Source organism: Camelus bactrianus, chromosome 24, assembly GCF_048773025.1.
Source record: "Camelus bactrianus isolate YW-2024 breed Bactrian camel chromosome 24, ASM4877302v1, whole genome shotgun sequence".
NCBI lineage: Eukaryota > Metazoa > Chordata > Mammalia > Artiodactyla > Camelidae > Camelus > Camelus bactrianus.
The window spans coordinates 22,792,090-22,810,330 of NC_133562.1; the positions used below are offsets into that span (position 1 = coordinate 22,792,090).

General features: G+C 36.1%; 1 pseudogene; it reads right to left on the bottom strand.

The window, feature by feature from the left end:
• Nucleotides 1-372: 372 nt before the first annotated feature.
• LOC123612592 (transcription factor Spi-C pseudogene) lies at nucleotides 373-4,235 on the bottom strand (annotated as a pseudogene).
• Between the last annotated feature and the right edge of the window lie 14,006 nt (nucleotides 4,236-18,241).

Sequence of the window (18,241 nt, forward strand, 5' to 3'; positions counted from 1 at the left end):
ATGCCAAATTGGATAATCCAAATTTTATAATCCACCACATTAAACCTCTAAAATGTAAATTATTTATAAGAAAAAAAGTAAAACCTTGCCCACATTCATTTCCTGTCCATATTAAAAATGTGTTCTTCTACAACATTTTTTTAAGAATACATTTTTTTGCTGCATACTGAGATTTACAAATTATTATCTATGCATACTAAGCAAATGTGAACCTTAATCTTATTAAAAGGAATATGTTTAAATTTATCCTAGCTCAACTGAATAAGCCAAGTAAATGAGAGAAAATAATTTCTTTTTTTTCATTTAAAAATGTTTATTTATTTAGTTTTTAAAAATATAGTCAATTTACAATATTAGTTCCAGATGTACAATATTATGTTAGTTTCAGGTATACTACATAGTGATTCAATATTTTTCTATATTATGCTCCATTTAAAACTATCATAAAATATTGACTATATTCCCTATGAGGTACGTTGCATTCTTGTATTTTATTTATTTTATACATAGTGGCCAGTACCTCTTAATCCTCTACCCCTATCTTGCCCTCCCTTTCCCCCCTCCCCACAAGTAACTAGCTTGTTCTCTGTCTTTGAGTCTGTTTCTATCTTGCTATATTCATTTATTTGCTATATTCATTTGTTTCCATTTTTTGATTCCACATATAAGTGATAATGTACAATATTTGTCTTTCTCCATCTGACTTATTTCACTAAGTATAATACTTTCTAGGTCCATCACATTATTGCAAAAGGAAAAATTTCATTCTTTTTTATGGCTAAATAATAATCCATATATAATATCTTCTTATATTTAATATATTACATCTTCTTTATCCATTCATCTGTCAATGGGCACTTAGGTTGCTTCCATATCTTGGCTATTATAAATAATGCTGCTATGAACATTGGGGTGCATTATCTTTTTGAATTAGTGTTTTCATTTTCTTTGGATTTATACCCAGAAATGGAATTGCTGGATATGGCAGCTCTATTTTTAGCCACTGAAGTTTTTAAAGCTATGAATGTTATTTAGCCCGAACACTATCACAGGCAATCATTTTTTGTTTTGTTGCTAAAGCTGTTGGTTATATGTATTACAGTGATTTGTTTGTCTGAGTTTATGACAGGAAAACAATGTTTAAATCAATATATAAATCAAATAATCTCTACTGGCATTATTAATCTAGAAGGAAGAATTGCAAAGACAATGGTTAGAGGAAGGACATTTAGTCTATACTTTCAAATGGGACTTGATCATTTTAAAGTTGTTCACTGACAAAATTTCTCAAATTAGTAGAGATTACACACTAGTTCACAAAAGTCAGCAATAATAAAGTTAGTTTTTTCTTCAGTATTTGCTTTAAGTGAAAAATCCTAAAATTTGTAGGAATTTCCAATGCTAGAAAATTGAAATATAAGAGTGCATTTAGCAATCAGGGTGACTTAGCTCAGGGTAATTTGCATATGTATAATTATAATTTGTATTCCAGTTATTTAAACTGAGACACCCTTGATCGGGTTGAACATACTGTGAGTAGAAGATATCTTTTTCCAAGAAATAAGATGGAGAAAGTCTCTGGAGAATGGCCTCACTGAATTGGTAAATTAACTTTCTCTGGACTTTGATGATTTCCCCAGTTCTTCCATCATTCCTCAGGGCTCTGGCCATTTTCTCGTAAGTCATGGTCTTCCGGTTGCCTTTCCTTTTCCCCCAAAGTAGGGCAAGTTTTTCTTTGTTTTTTGATACAAACTGAAAGATGCCTTTGGTTTCATCTGTCCACTGAACACAAGATGCCATCTCAGGATTTCACAGGGATTCATGAAGGTGTTCAAACAGTCGGAGAGTCTTCCTTCTATTACTGTTCTCCAATTATAGATGGGTTCCTCTGTAGGCAGCACACCACAGCTGCTGAAGTTTCCTTTGACATGAGAACGGTGGTTGATGAAAGCCAGGTAATTTTTGTAATCTGAGGAGTACTGAAGATCTCCAGGTGAATTTTGCCTCAGTACTTCAAAAGCATCTTCAAATGCTTGACCCAGCTTGTCTTGTTCCAGCCTGCATGCTTCATTAATAAACTGGCAATCCTAACCATCAGAGGCCAATCCAGCGTCCGCGTAAACTCCAGGTGGAAATAACTTTCCCCTCCCGAGAAAATAATTTCTTTGTCAAAAAGAATTTTAAATGGAACAAGTAAGAAATAATCTATTTCAGGAAAAATATATTTGATATGTATGCAGGTGTGTGCTGTTATTTTTTTAGTAGTTTCAGAAAGGAGAGTCTGAAGGCAAAGGAAGTAAACAGTACTATATTTCTTCAGGAGTAGGCTATAAACATACATGGTCACTGTAACTTTACCCTAAGTTGGCATAGCCTTAATTAAGTAGTAATAAGTTTCAAGAGCTTGAGATGCTAACCTGAACTCTCTGGAGTCATGCAAGTGACAGAACATAAGATTTAACCAAAATAAATGGTGTCTTCCCCAAAGGAACATGCTAATTAAATGTGAACTGAAAAATGGAGTTATGTTTACTTAAGCATTAGACAGATTAAATTTCTGTTTTTCTCTTTGAGGGTGATTTTCAGTGACTCTGTGTATATGCACGCACAGGCATTTGTGTATGTGCGTGTGTGTGTGTGCGTGTGTGTATATTGTTATTCACATGGCTAGCCTAAAGTTGAAGTCCTTCTATTATTTACCCTAAGACCGTGATCTAGGAATATATCTCACAGAGTGCTACCTATGGACAAATGCTAAGAAAGGTAATGAAGACCTTTTTTTTAACAATTTTTTATTGAGTTATAGTCATTTTACAATGTTGTGTCAAATTCCAGTGTAGAGCACAATTTTTCAGTTATACATGAACATATATATATATTCATTGTCACTTTTTTTTTTTGCTGTGAGCTACCACAAGATCTTGTACATATTTCCCTGCGCTATACAGTATAATCCTGTTTATCTATTCTACATTCTGAAATGCTGAACTTGTCAATCCAAATGTTAAAATAAAAGAAAGAAAAGGAGAAACAGGAAAATGATCACTAGTCTCTTTTAAAATATAAGAGGATAAAACATTCATACTTTGTATCACCTTGAGTTGAAAATAGTGGAAAACATTCTTCACTAAGTTCTTGTTCCCCCTGAATCAGTTTCAGGCAAAGCAGTTGATTGCATTTTAGACAATTCTTAACCACTACCACGGGCAGGAAAAGGAGGGATGAAGAGAGTGGCTACATTAAAAACAAAACAAAACAAAAACAAAAACCCTATTCCTCTCGTGGAAGATAAACCCACACAGATGGAGAAGAGAACACAAAAGCACATCTGTGGAAAACATCATGAACTTGATGTATAAAAACTAACATGATACCTTAGAAATGGCATGAGTTTCCTCACAATTGTACTGTCTTCTTTAAGCATGATCCATACTCCCACACATTAGTGGTTCTTAGAAGTGTGGTCCCTGGACAAGCAGGGTTGGGCTCGCCTGTTCCTACTCCAGGCCCTACTCCAAATCCTGTGAAGCCGATACACTGGTGGTGGGGTCCAGTAACATCTGTTCTCATAAGTCATCCCCAGGTGACTCTGACACGTGCTCATGTTTGACAAATGCTGCCTTTACCCAGACCCATGCTCTTTCCCTGCAGCACTGAAGGTTTCCATAGTGCACTGTACCTCAGAGAAAATGTCAATTTATGGCAAATTTAGGTAGAAACAACCAAACACAAAATACTTTTAACAGCAACCGTGAACATCTGCCTATACTGCATCTCAAGACAATCATAAAGGACTAGGGGAAAAATAGTTATTTATCCCACTGCAAATGAGAGGAATTACTTGTCTCAAACATCTGAAAGGGTGGAATGATGGCAGATATTAACAGGCCCTGGGTCTGAGCAGAGCCTGCCTTGTTTGGAATGATCAATTGCAGGCTACTGGACCCTCAGGGTTCTCTGGCCTTTTGAAAATTAACATCACAAGCCCTGTTGGAAACCATCTTCCTGCCGTTCCTGTAATCAGATGACCGCTCTCACTAGGACAAAGGTGTTCCCCTGTGGCTGCATGAAACTCTCCAACTTCACCTCTGTAAGAAATGTTCTAGAGCAGTTAGCAGATTATTTGCTCTGAAACTATGCCAAATGTCGCACCAAACCAAGAATCCAGAGTGGTTTTTCTCCTCTTTAGAACGTTCTTTAAGATGCTTCTCCTCCTGGTGGGATCCTGGACTCATTTCTACTCAGCAGTGATAAGCTTATGGGCAACTCAAACACTGGAAGTACTGTGCACATTTGAAGAACAAGAAATGTGTGATGAACACTTTTTAGCTTTGGAAATTTTCATGTTCTCATTCCCTCATCATGGTGTCTGTTGGTGGAAGACTGCAGTTTCAAAGCTCCAATTCAAAATACCCTGTTAATTGTACTGTTTTACTGTTTTCACCTAGAAACGTGAACAATGGTAAGCAGTTATCCTGGACACCCAGCATTGTCATAAAACTTGCTTTTACCTATTCTGACATTAGGTTAACATTCAGAATCATTGTGAGAAATTTAAGCTCACAACACTCTTCTTCTTTTGCTTTATCAATTGAAGAATGTTGGAAGAATTAGAAGGTCACATTAGGTTAGAAATCAAACATTGATTGAAAGGTCATTTCTCACATTCTTGTCTGATTTTTACCCACAATTGCCACCTATGCTATATGACAACCCACGAGTAATACAGCCCGGATAAACTGATAGCAAATGGACTTGAACTTCAGCCATTAATACATCTGGGATATTACTAATTTTTTTTCCAGTACTTTTCACTGCAATAGTTCACAATCTGTATACACTCTTTCTCTCACTGATTTCTTATGTGCTGGGGGCCGAGGGAAATCATTTCCAAATGTTTCTTTACTAAGGCACAGCTCCTTTTATGACAGATAAGATAAACTCACCAGGTTGCCAGTCTCACTGGCTTACTTCCACTCTGTGTATATGTTTCACTTACATACTTCTCATTTACTTGGTTAATCATACAATCCATAAATTTATATTAAGTAAAAATCACCTCAAGGAACTGGATTATGTGTTAGAGAAATACAGACAGGAAAATAAAATACTCTCATATTTCTTCTCACCCGACAGAGTCCTTTGTTTCCTTAAGAATTCTTACCCTTTTGATGCTGAATTCCACTATTATTTTTATAGTCAGCTGCTTGTTCCTGGAAAAAAAGTCTCTAAGTTTACTTAACTTATTATTTCTTTAAAAAAAAAATCCTGTATGACATTGCTCACTTGGCCTGGCCACCTCATTCTTGTACATACATAATCTCTATCTAGAGAGAAGTTACATATTATTTAAGCCATACATTGCAAATAATATTTTATAGACTAACTCAATTCCCATTTGCTTCCAGATCATTCTTACACTTTAAGCCAAATTCTGAAGTGACTACAAAGATAACAGACTCAGATTTTGTTGTCTAGGAGATTCTGATCTGAACAAAAATACAGTCAAGTAATTTGAACGGAGCCATGCAAGTAAATTCTCTCATAGATCATTGAGTCTTACCCACTTTTGAAGTCACGGAATTTTTAAGATACTGATGAAATATTTACAACTGAAAATACATATACACACAGAATTGTGAATATAATTTAGTTTCTACCAAAGAAACTTTGAGTCCTATTCATGATCTTGCATTGGAAGAAACAGACAAGTGCTAAAGAAACATGATGAGCAGTCACTAATTTCACTGGGAAGACGAGGCAAAGGTTTTCTGATAGAATAGATTTAATGTGATCTTAAGAACATGTTAGATTTTTTTTTTTCCAGGCAGCTATTAAGGAAGCAGAACATATTTGGGATATATTCAGGGAAAGGTAAAAGGGAGTATGTTATGGAAGCAAATACTGCAAATTTCAAGGAGATGCCATCTTTGATAAGAATTTGAATTTGTGGTATGTTTATATAATTAAATACTACTCAGCTATAAAAAGGAATAAAATAACACCATTTGCAGTAACATGGATAGACCTGGAGACTGTCATTCTAAGTGAAGTTAGCCAGAAAGAGAAAGAAAAATACCATGTGATATGACTTGTATGTGGAATGAAAAAAAGACAAATGAACTTATTTACAAAACAAAAACAGGCTCACAGACATAGAAAATAAACGTATGGTTACCGGTGGAGGAAAAGGGTTGGGAAGGGATAAATTAGGAGTTTGAGATATATATAAAATAGACAAACAGCAAGCTCATATGGTACAGCACAGGGAACTATATTCAGTATCTTGTAGTTACTCATGGTGAAAAAGGACATGAAAATGAATATATGTATGTTCATGTATGGCTGAAGCATTGTGCTGTACACCAGAAATTGACACAATATTTTAAACTAACTATACTTTAATAAAAATACATACATATCAAAAAAAACTTGGTAACAGTGACATATTATACAGCACAGGGGAATGTAGTCATTATTTTAATAACTTTAAACAGTGTATCATCTATAAAAATACTAAATCACTATGTTGTGTACTTGAAACTAATTTAATATTGCAAATCAACTAGACTTCAATAAAAAATAAATTAAAAATAAAATACTACTGTGTCTTGGAGTATATAGAAATAAACTTGTTCTTAAGCTTGTATCCATCACTTTTTAATAAATACTTGTCTCCTGAAAACAGTTAGGAATCTATGTGTCATTCCCCGCCACACATATTTTATATCTGTATCATGTCACATCTATATCACACATATGTATATCATGTGACCTCTGTTTGTATGATCAGTTCTGATCTATTCTGTTCTCTTCCATTCTATTCTGTTCTTTGTGTTGTATTCTATTCCATTCGATCCTATTCCATTACTTTTCAATAAAAAAGTAGAAAAAAAAAGGCATACTTCTAGAAGCCTTGGTTCTTTTCTGCAGAAATGTGTGTTAACCAAATGGAAGTAGACTCATCATATTTTCTTACCCCATTAAAATATTATCATAGTTATAAACATTGATAAATTCAACACATTTCTGGACTCTGAGCTTTGCCAGAGGGTGTTTAGAACTGAATCTGATGTTCGTATGAAAAAGATTCTAACATCTATTTCACCTAGCAGTGAGGAGAGGACTTTGAATCAACCTAAATATGTCAAAAAGAAAATCACCTGCTTGTCTTTAAAACTTGGCTGATGCCGCTGAAATGAAAATGTCTGCATCTGACTGGAGTAAAACACAGAGTTGTTGGAAGAGTATTAATATTTCATATGCTGTACTTGTGAAAAGCCTCAAAGGACTCTGCTCAGATTTCAAGAGAAGAAATTTGCTTTGAAATATTGATCAGTCATTTTATAAAAAGATTCCATATTGCCACCTTAGAAATATCATAGAGTTGGATTCTACATTCTTGCAATGGTTATTTAAGTTTCAGGCTGAGACAGATCTTTCCCATATCTGCTTTTGCTTGGCATAGCTACAGTGAAGTGTTCCCAGCCAGCCTGTTATATAGATTCCTTAGATGGCACTGATTTAGTAAAATATTGACATAGCATAACAAAAATGACATCATTTGCATCTTTTTTTTTAAACTTGGAATTTCATTTTTGGGTCAAGAGAATTTTTGCTTTGGTGGAGATTGTGTGTGTGTGTGTGTGTGTGTGTGTGTGTGTGTGTGTGTGTGTGTGTGTGTTTCTTTAAGGAATCATATCAGGGTTTATTCCTAGCCCCAAATATAATATTTAGTTTACTATAAATGGTGTACTTGAAAAAGACAATGCAAAATATTCTAAAATATATATAAATTGATAAAATATGTAAAAAATAATAACCTATTAAGCAAATGCATAATATCTCAGTCAGGAACTATAGAAAGCCTTTATCTTCTTTAAAATCCCTGCCTTATTTTCGTACAGCAATGTACAAGGCAAAGAAACACCTTTATGAAGTCAAGAGATTTAGATAGGCTTCTCTGATGAGATTAATGCACAAATACATAGAAAAATGTGCAAATCAACAGTGACAGATTGGCAGGATAAATTTGGAATTTGGGATTAACAGACACACGCTACTATATATAAAGTAGGTAAACAACAAGGACCTACTGAGACTGTGTGTTTTAGCTGTTGAACTAAACAGATTGAGGCACAAAACGTTATTTTCATCGCTCATTTATCCACAAAATTTTGGGTTTGGTTAACTGAAACTTACTGTGTAATACCATTTGCAGACTGCCATTTTTCAAAGAATTAGAAACTGACACAATACAGATATAATGAGTACCTATCTCTCAGACCATTAGCTATGGTTAATGTTCTTTAGGACAAAGATAGTCATTTTCTATCTTTCTGCAACAAAATAACTCTCACCTCTCTGTTCCACTTCCCTACCCTAACTAAAATCTCCTGCTCTGAGCAAGTGACAGCCTTATTTCAATACTGTAGTTTAAGAAGATCCAGACCACATTCAGAAGATAAGACCATCATAGAATTAACTTATTTTTTAAATGCATTTTGTCTTCTCCCCTCTGCTAGACCTTAAGTGCAGTTAGGGCATAGATCTTTGTCCTTTTTATTCATTGATGTATTCTGCAGACATAGAATAGTGTCCATACTTATTTCTAAAAGATTTACAGTATTTCTTAATATATAAAAAAATATTGATGATTGTTTTCCTTATAAATTTTTCTCAGTTCATAAATTGACATTTTGTGTGTGTGTGTGTGTAGAGTACTTTTATTTTTTAACTAAATATATCAATCTTTTCTTTTATGGTCTCCATTTTCTGTCTCCGGTATCCCCAAAGAAATGTGTAATCTTACCTCAGCATTTTATATTTCATTTCTTCCTGTGTGTAAGTCACTAATGCGTGAACCCAGCCAGCTGCATTAAATCATCCCAGCACTTTTTAGATGTCTGATATTTCATACAGTATGTAAAACACACTAAATGTTTCTGATACATATTCAAGGAATAAATGTGAAAACTATTAATATACAGGAGACAAAACTGATGATCCTTATAGCCGATGGTGCATTGCCAAATAGCGATCTCAGTTTCTATACGTTTATCATAAAAAAGAATGACAGTGGGCTACAGCAAGATGAGAAATTTAAATTAAACCTTAAAATTATCTGAACAATTTAATCTGTCAATGAAAAAATACTAATTTTAGGACACTAAAGCAACAGACTTATTTTTCTTAAACTCCTAGAAACTAAAAGGCTTAGAATGAACTGTGCTCAATGTGAGCGTCTGAAACTTTACAAGAAAGGAGGAAAGGTGGGAGAGAGAGAAGGAACGATGGAAGGAAGAAGGAAAGAAGACAACATTCAGAGAAGCCAACTAGATTTGTTTGTTCCATGTAAGATTTCCTGAATAGCTCCCACGGTGTTGTATATCCTAGGTGAAGTAATGCATCTAATGCATCTATCTGCTGATAACAATACATTCCTTGATTAAAATCCTTAATTTGAGAGTAAGGGCTATGAGTGCAGGGAATCACACATGCCCACCTATCCTGAGAAATCTGAATAGTTATGCTGGGGAGTGAGGTTATTCCACCAGGCTCTGAATCAGCCAGGATGGCCAATGATCCAAATTGTTATGGGGTGCATTTTAAAAGGACAAATGAGTATTGGCCAACATGTCTTCACTGTTCCTGGAATAGCTGTTAAATGATTGATTGAAATAACCACTAAGTCACAGAAAAAGTCCATTCTCACCCATGCCTCTTATGCCTACAAACAATGGAAATGATACAATTGATAGAGGCCAGACTTGATTCTTCTGGAATTAGGCATGTCTTAATGGTTTGCTAAGTGTTTACAGTAAGTCCTATTTACTGTAGCTTTGCCTAGACTGTAGTGATAGACTTTGAAAGCAAAGGACAATCAAAATAAAATTGGTACACCTTATTGCAAGTTATTTAGTGAATAGAAATAACCTAAGAGAGGGAGGGAGAAAAAGAGTGAGAAATAGCAGAAAGGATGGTATATTGCTGAAGTCACGTTTATCAAAATGTGACAGTCATCTGCACTTTTGTGTATTCTTGTTTATTCATCCCCCACGTTTTATAGAGTAGAAAATATTCATGTGGTTTACTGTGTGCTGGATCACAGAAGTGGAAAAATAAATAGGCTCAGCTTCTAAACTCACAAAGCCAAGTATGGTGAGGGAGACAGGGATATAGACAAGTAACTGTAATTTAATGTTCCAATTTATTTAAGAGATCCTAGGCAGAGTGGATTAAGTTAACTCTAAATAAATAATGATAGACTATAATGAAAGAGAGTAGAGAGTATTTCACAGGAAAATTAAGTTGTGAGTTGAGTTTGGAAAATTAGTAAGTTTTCTAAGTTAGCAAGTATGTGCCAGTCTACAACCACACCACCCTGTGCGCGCCCGATCTCATGTGATCTCGGAAGCTACGCAGGGTCGAGCCTGGTTAGTACTTGGATGGAAGAAAGTATGTGCCAACCATTTCAGGACAAAGAATCAGGGAATAAATATGTGCTACGAGACTGACCACATTCCTCGTTTGCAGAAACCCAGAGAGTTGGATGTGAAGGGACTTAAAAGTCAGCAGGGCACACAATTAGGAAGATTGAAAAGACAGATGAAGCTTGGAAGTTTGGTTCAACAAATTACTTCAATCAAGTCATTTTCACTTTGTGATGGAAGTCTGTATAGTTTCTTGATTGCTCTTCCTCTCCCTCGTGCCTGGTGGCGTTCCCCTTTTGGCACTCCCCGCTTTCCTTGGCCCAGAGGACTCCACGTTGCCCTTGGGTAGCCCAGCAGAGCTCATGTGACTTTGCCTTCCCAAGGAATTCTCACCCATCTTCAGCCAAAGGCATAAATTATGTGTGCTTCCTTTCTTTTACTTAGGTCTGCATAACTCGTATCTGGACATACATAAAAGCATAACTGAAGGCATAATGAACCATTGTAATCTTTGTTTTAAAAATAATAGGCATTGATGAAGGCAGAATAGAAATTCAAAGCCGTGGTATAGTTGTAGGCATAAGGAGCATCTTCAGACAAAAACATCTTTCTGCACCTCCGTACTTTGTTCATGAACTTCCACCTACTTCATATGCCCCCTTTGGCATTTCTTCATATTGAAAGTGCACCATCCTTTAGTCTCAAGCATCACATCTTCTTTAAGCTCCCAAAATGGGAAATGTGGCTTTTACTTCTTTGTGGAGCTTACCATGTTCTGCCCTTTATATTTAGGCACTTGACTACTTTCTACGCTAGGCATCAAGCTCCGTCCCATCACACACTGTTTCCCTATAAACCTCATTATGCCTCATTGCATTTGGCACTCGGCCCTGCACAGTCAAATAACTGAAATGAAATTGGATTTGATCTTGGTGAGGAAAAAGGGAGCAAAAAGACTCATATAGAAGGAGGAAACACTACTCCTGGGTTATAAATTATACATTTCCACTCAGAGATTGAACATTCCTGGCCCACTCTAAGATGCAAATTTCCCCTGCTGGTCTGAATCCTTCTGTACTTAATAGGTTGGAAATGATTCAGAAATCTTCATGCTTTCTAATCACTGGAAGTGGTGACTATGTGGTTAGAGCGTCCCCCAGCCCATCAGTAGCAACAAAAGGAAACACAGGTGCTCAATGAAAATAATCCCCTGGCCATGCCAAGTCAGGCCTTGGAGATAGATCTTAGATTAATGACTTACATGAAGATTTTTTTTTCCTCCTATATTGAGAGGCCCAGTTTATTTTCTTAAATGTCAAAAACTCCTCACCAAGATCCCCATGTCAGCTTGAGAGCAAGCTTGATAAAGAGTAAAGCTGAGTACACACTCAGATTACATAAAGGGTCGTCATGAATGCAGTCGTTTCATAGCTTTTGTGCTCCTAAGACTTGTTGGTAATTAATGTTTATTTTTGTACTAGGCAATGAGACCAGTGTGATGGGCTTTTCCCCCAGTAGATAAGGAAATGAACTTCAACTAGCAATGAATGAACTTTAAAATGAGAATGTAGCATTCCTTTAATTCAGATAACAAGTTGGTACTTTCAACTGTCTTAAAATTGACCATTCTAGGCCCATCTCATAGATTCTGTTTCCAATATTTCAAAAGAATTATACAATCAACCTTAAGTCTCAATTATACAGTTATACAGTCAAGTTTATAAAAAGGAAAACCTCCTGTAGTCTTTATGCTTTGACATTTAAGATATTTTTATTTTTTCAGTTTTGATTTTAATTTCTTGTTCATACGCAATGTTATATTTTATGTTAATCATGTCTGGCATGGGCTTTGACAGTTAAAAATAGCCAGTTTTTGTGCTTAAAAATATTCAGTTTGTTCAGATCTTTAGTATTAATTATAGAAATGTGACAAGTAGACAGGGATAAAGTCAATTATAGTAGATATATATTAACAGCAGAAGTGATGATAGCCTGCTGATATCAAAAACTGTGTCGTCAGCTGAAGTCCTGGAAAAACAAAATTCCTGGGAAATAACAGGCCAGGGTTGGGGGAATAATTAGGATTAGTGGCGGCTTTTCTAGAAATGACTACAGGGTAACTTTGAACATAAAAGATAACTTTACAAATATCACTGGCTTCTGCTAATAACATTTTTGAAGGACGGATGGAGTGAATGACTGCACACCTCTAAATTTTTATGCTGAAGCCCTAATCCCCAGGGTATATTTGAACATAGGTCCTTAAGGAAGGTTAGGTGTGTCCCTGATTGAATAAGAATTGTGTCCTTATAAAAAGAGAGAACAGAGAATTCACTTTCTGGAGGAACACACAAAGATGTCATACGTGGGTACCATGAGATGGTACCTGTCTACAAGTCAGGGGAAGAGACCTCAGAATGAAGTTCACCTTATTGGCACTTTGCTCTTAAACTTCCCAACCTCTAGAATTGTAAGAAATAAATTTCTGTTGTTTAAGCTACTCACTCTGTAGCATTTTGCTGTGGCAGGCTGAATAGAATAAGTGGGGAAAGGGTTAAAGAACAATTTCCAAATGTGAACAATATCAATATTTTCTGATCAAGTAAATACCATCACTTTATCTCTCTAGCCTGTGTCTTCATCAGCATACTGGATTAGATTAACTCCAAAACCTGTTCACAGTTTACGATCATATTAATGGCATTTCCTCACCATTAAGACAGATTGCATTTTTCAAAACCAGTTGCAGCAATATTTCTCATCCCACCTACTTTTCTTAAAATGTGACTTTGGCAGTTTCTCATTGCGAAGCAGGGTCTACCGCCCCTGCCCTTGGTTCTTTCTGGTGGGCTTTGTTCACAGTAAAAACCATCTTATGTGAGTTTCAAGGGGAGGTCGTAAAAGGTGATACAGTTTCCATCAGATTTTCTTAATATGTTCTCTTAGAAACCAACTGTCATGCTGTGATGAAGTTCACATAGCCGCAGGATGAGGCCACGTGTAGGTGTTCCCCCCAACAGGTTTCGCTCAGGCCTCAGCCAACAATGAGTAACAATTAACCAGACACTGCAGTGAATTAACCTTCAGATGACTCAAGCCTGCAGTCATTCGTCTCTAGCCATTAAGCCTTCCAAGTTGAGTTCCCAGACATTGTAAAGAGAAAAGCCACATCTTCTGCATTTTCTCCCTTAATCTTTGAACCAAAGGATCCATAACCTAACAAACGTTGTTCTAAATCGCTACGTCTCGGGTAGTCTGCATGTGGTGATAATAACTGGAACTACCATCAATTTCGGCCGCGTGGGATTGCTGTTTCTTTGCTTGCTGGTGTTCACTGTCGTAATCATTCCTGTCGCTGCTGTTATAACTGCTTAGGCGAAATGGGTTTGAAATTTTAAAGTAAAATCTGTTCAGTAATAAGTTATGCTAGGTCAGGAGATTGTCATTTCCCCATCACCAGAGGCTTGCAGGCTGAGACTAAATGTCTGTCTGTCTCAAATGCCTCAGAAGGCTGTTCTGTATTGATAAAGTTGATGTGTCTTGGCCGTCATGTGTCATCATCTGTATATTCATGGTGTCTAGCCAAGTGTCTACCCCTATCTGCTTACTGAGTGTGTGCTTGACTCTAAAGATCTTTCCCCACTGTATGATTCTGTGGCAGAAAAGATGACCAAAGTGGACGTATCATTATTAACAGTGATAATGACAATTATCGTCATCATCATTATTATAACTAACATGCCCTGAGTGATGACAGTAGGCCAAGGTCTGGCTGAGGGCTTTACATCTGTTTCCTACTCAGTCTTGATGAGTCTCTCTTAGGCAGTTACTGATGTATCCATGAGAGAAGCTCCCCCTCTAGTGATTTCCCCACTGCCTCTCATCCAGCTAGGAGTAGCTGGGTCTAGAACGTAGGCTGTTGACTTCAGAGCCCACGAGGGACCTCTGTATAACATGCTTCTGACTAATGGGTTGGAGACACAGGATAAGAGTACAAAACTGCACCCTGCTCATTTTGAATTGCAGTTGCTCTTTGTCTGCTCCTTTGGTGTGTCCCCACCCTAATGAGCAGCTTCTACTATGACCCTCCGGGTACAAAAGCAAGAGTAGGCAAGATGCTAGCTCCATTCTAGAAGGACAGTGCCCTGTGACCTGCAGGACAGTGAGAGCAACCAATGACCCACTAGAAGACTAAACTGACTTGCTCTGCTGAGAGACTTGTAAAAACTCAGTTAACAAGCATCAGAGCAGAAAGCTAGTAATGTTTTACACATATATGGCAATTTTCTCCCCAGCCCTCAGCCATCCTGTGATCCAGTTTATCAGTAATTCTCACAGTGGCCCAGTAAGAATCCTACATAGAAGAGAGGAAAAAAAAAAAAACCACTTAGGAATAATCAAATAAATGCCATGACATTGCAGTGGAGAATGTAATCACATCTCTTATTTTAGTTTCTCTCAATAAAAATGAATAACTGTACTCAGTGATGAACTAAACCAATTGAAATGGAAAAGTTGAATTTTGAAAGACTTATTTTGAAAGCATTATTGAATTCAAACAAACAAATAGCAATCAAAATGTGATGGTTTGTTTCTAAACAAAATCCTCATGAATCCCAAGGGTAATTGGTAAGACTACATCAGAAAAAAATTAATTTTTTAAAACAAAGCCAAGAAGAAATCTTGAGAATTTTGCTGCATTTGAAATACAGCAGAGTCAGAAGAGTAAATAAGGGCCCAAGAATCATGAGATTTGGGTCACATGCCCAGTTATTACCCCAACTCCCTCACGATCTATGACAAAAATCACTCATAGCCTCTGGGTCTCAGTTTTTTTCACTTGTAGAATTAAATGGAGGAGATTTCTGAATGTTCACTCAATTATGGAGAATTGTAAAATTCCGTGATATTTAAAATATTAAATCCTTCTGATTAAATTATATTTAGAACTGATTATGTGTTTTAGGACAAATCCTTTTGCAACATAACTTTTTTTGTTTCCTGCTTGACCTGAAGAATGAAAGAGATGAATCCTTATCTACTAATCAGTAAGAACCTTAAAGCAGGGCTTAGGAAGCAAAGGGTTTTGACGGGATGCTAGAAGAGAGTTTGTCTCTAAGTCAAATTTAACTAATTAAAATCATTTATTATCTCTCTCCCTAGGAAAGTTTCCTTTGTGTCCTCTGAGAAGATTTTGAAAAATAAGAGAAAATACGAAGTTATTGAGCATTTGCTCTGCTAGACACTGGGCTACGTGTCTTACAGGTAATAGTTTTCTTAATCATCACAATAACCCCATGAAGCAAATGGTATCATTCTTCCCATTTATAGTTGAGGCTGTTAAGTCTTGGGGATGGTAAGCCATACAACTTGCACTGTGGGTTGGATTACATATTCGAAAAACAATCATGAGGAAGCAGATTCTTCTTCTATTTTTGTGTTTTTGTGTTCAACTGTTCCTCTTGAACCTAGGAATTCCGTCTCCTAACTTTGCCATGGGGTGTCCATTCTTATATTTAAATTATAGGATTAAGGACCAATATTAGTATCTAAACTAGGAGTCAGCCAACTTTCTCTGTGAAGGACCTGATAAGAAATATTTTGGCTTTGCATGCTACGCACTCTCTCTACCACAACTATTCAATCTTCCAGTTACAGTTTGAAAGCAGCCCTACACAATATATAAATGAAGGAATGTGGCTGTGTGCCAGAAAACTTAACAGAAATGGGCAATATTTAGTGGGCAGGCTGTCGTTTCCCCGACCCCAAAACAGTATCTAAACTGTATTTTCCCCTCTAGACCTCATGGAATTGTTTCTCTTTTTATACTTTCATCCAAAACTAAAATAACAGATTGTCATGTGCAAGTAAGGAAGAGGGAGACACCTATTTTAGGAAAGTGAAAGATACATCAATAAAAAGAATTCCGTTTTTGATGGCTTGAAGAGATTCACATCGATTCCCCATTTGATTGCTTTCTTCATGTTTTATTGATGGAACAGCTATGGAACATCTCCCAGAGGTAACCCCAGAAAAAGTTAGCAGAGATTTCTGCTCTGATGGTAAGTAACATAGTGATCCATAATCCTTGAGCCCACATCATTTGCTTGGGCCAATTTTGCACGTTCTGTTGAATTCAATGATTGTTACCCAAAAATGGATCTTGGTTACTCATATATTAGAGTCCAAATATATTTCTATTTTGCTCCTTTAATTGTGGCAGGCAAAAAAAAAAAATGGTGATAAAGTCAATTATTGGTTAAAATGTAAGCAGTAGAAAAAGATATAACATTAATTGCTTCTATCATATTATCAATTCCTGTGAAAAGTGATAATTATGATTAAATTATCATCCCAACAGTTCATGGCATTTAGAGGAATATCCTTCTTTGTGACACTTTTGCTGAGATATTTCCTCAATATATTGAAATGCAAAGCACTATATTTTTGTCAACTGATGTTACTTTTATAAAAGAAGAGAGGTGACTTCTGTTGCTGGCTATACCAGAATAGCTGGCATTAGACTATCCCACTGAGAGTAATTATAAAAGCTGGACACTGTAGATATACAACACCTTCTCAAAAGCACTGGGGAACAACCAACACATTCAGAACTGATAAAACTAAGATCCCACGAAGACGGGAAAAGACTGAAATTAATCTTGAATTCTCTGTTGCTGCTGCTTCTTTGGACATTTGTCAATTTCCTGAAGGTAAAAAGATCAATAGAGCAGTCCCACAAAAATAGAGTTCAGGGCTATTTAGCAATCAGAACACGAGGGGTCAACATTTCGTGGGAAAAGAGAGCTTCAGAGCCCAAAATTCTGTGCACATGGATCTTTCAAGGCATTTGCTGATTTCTAACCCAAGCACACAGGACAAAGCACAGTGAAATCCAACAGCAAGTAGCTTCTAAAGAACTTAAGACCTAAGCAGAGAATGCTGCAGTCTTGTTCCGGGAAGATTAAAAATTAGATTCAAGTTCCCACCCAAAAAGAGGCCCAGGTAAGCACTTTAGACTTTAAGCTGTGAACTTGATTCAACCCAAACTTTGTCTTTGCAGAATCACAGATGAAAAGGAAGAGGAAGCGGGCAGGACCAGTATTTAAAGCAATGCTGGATATGAATTTTCCAAGACTGAGGGGAAAAGTACAAGCCAAATATTTAAGAATTGTATGAAACTCTAAGAAATAAACAAAGTTTAAAAAAAATAAGAAACCTATACTTAGTTACATCATAGAAAATCTGCTAACAGAAACAAAAAGAAATCTTGAAAGCTGCCGAACAGTACATTACTTTCAAAGGAGAAACTAGATACTGAAAGCTGACTTTTCAATAGAAAAGAGGTAAACCAGAAATAGGCATGGAATAATTGAAATGCTGAAACTCAAAACATAGAATTTTTTTAGCCAGCTAATGTGTCACTCAAAAATTAAATTGATTAATTAATTAATAGTGACTGAGAGGTTTTTTTTTTTTTTGCCAGCATACAAGTACTAAAATTAATCATAAATGTGTGTTTTAGGTAGATTGATAATGATCATACGTGAGCCATGGTAGTGTAGGTTTAATGAAGAACAGTGGTAAATGTAAAGGAAACTCTAAATGAATATTGACTGCTTACAATGTCCTGTGTGTTTAAAATATATTTGGAATCAAAATATACAGCAGCAGTTAGTAGGGAAGTAAATGAATTTAAAGTATTATAATACCCTTGTATTATTCATGAAATACTAAAAGTATTAATTTTATGAAGAATCCAGTAAACTAAGATAAGCCATAGGATAAAATTTAAAAGTCAAAAAGAG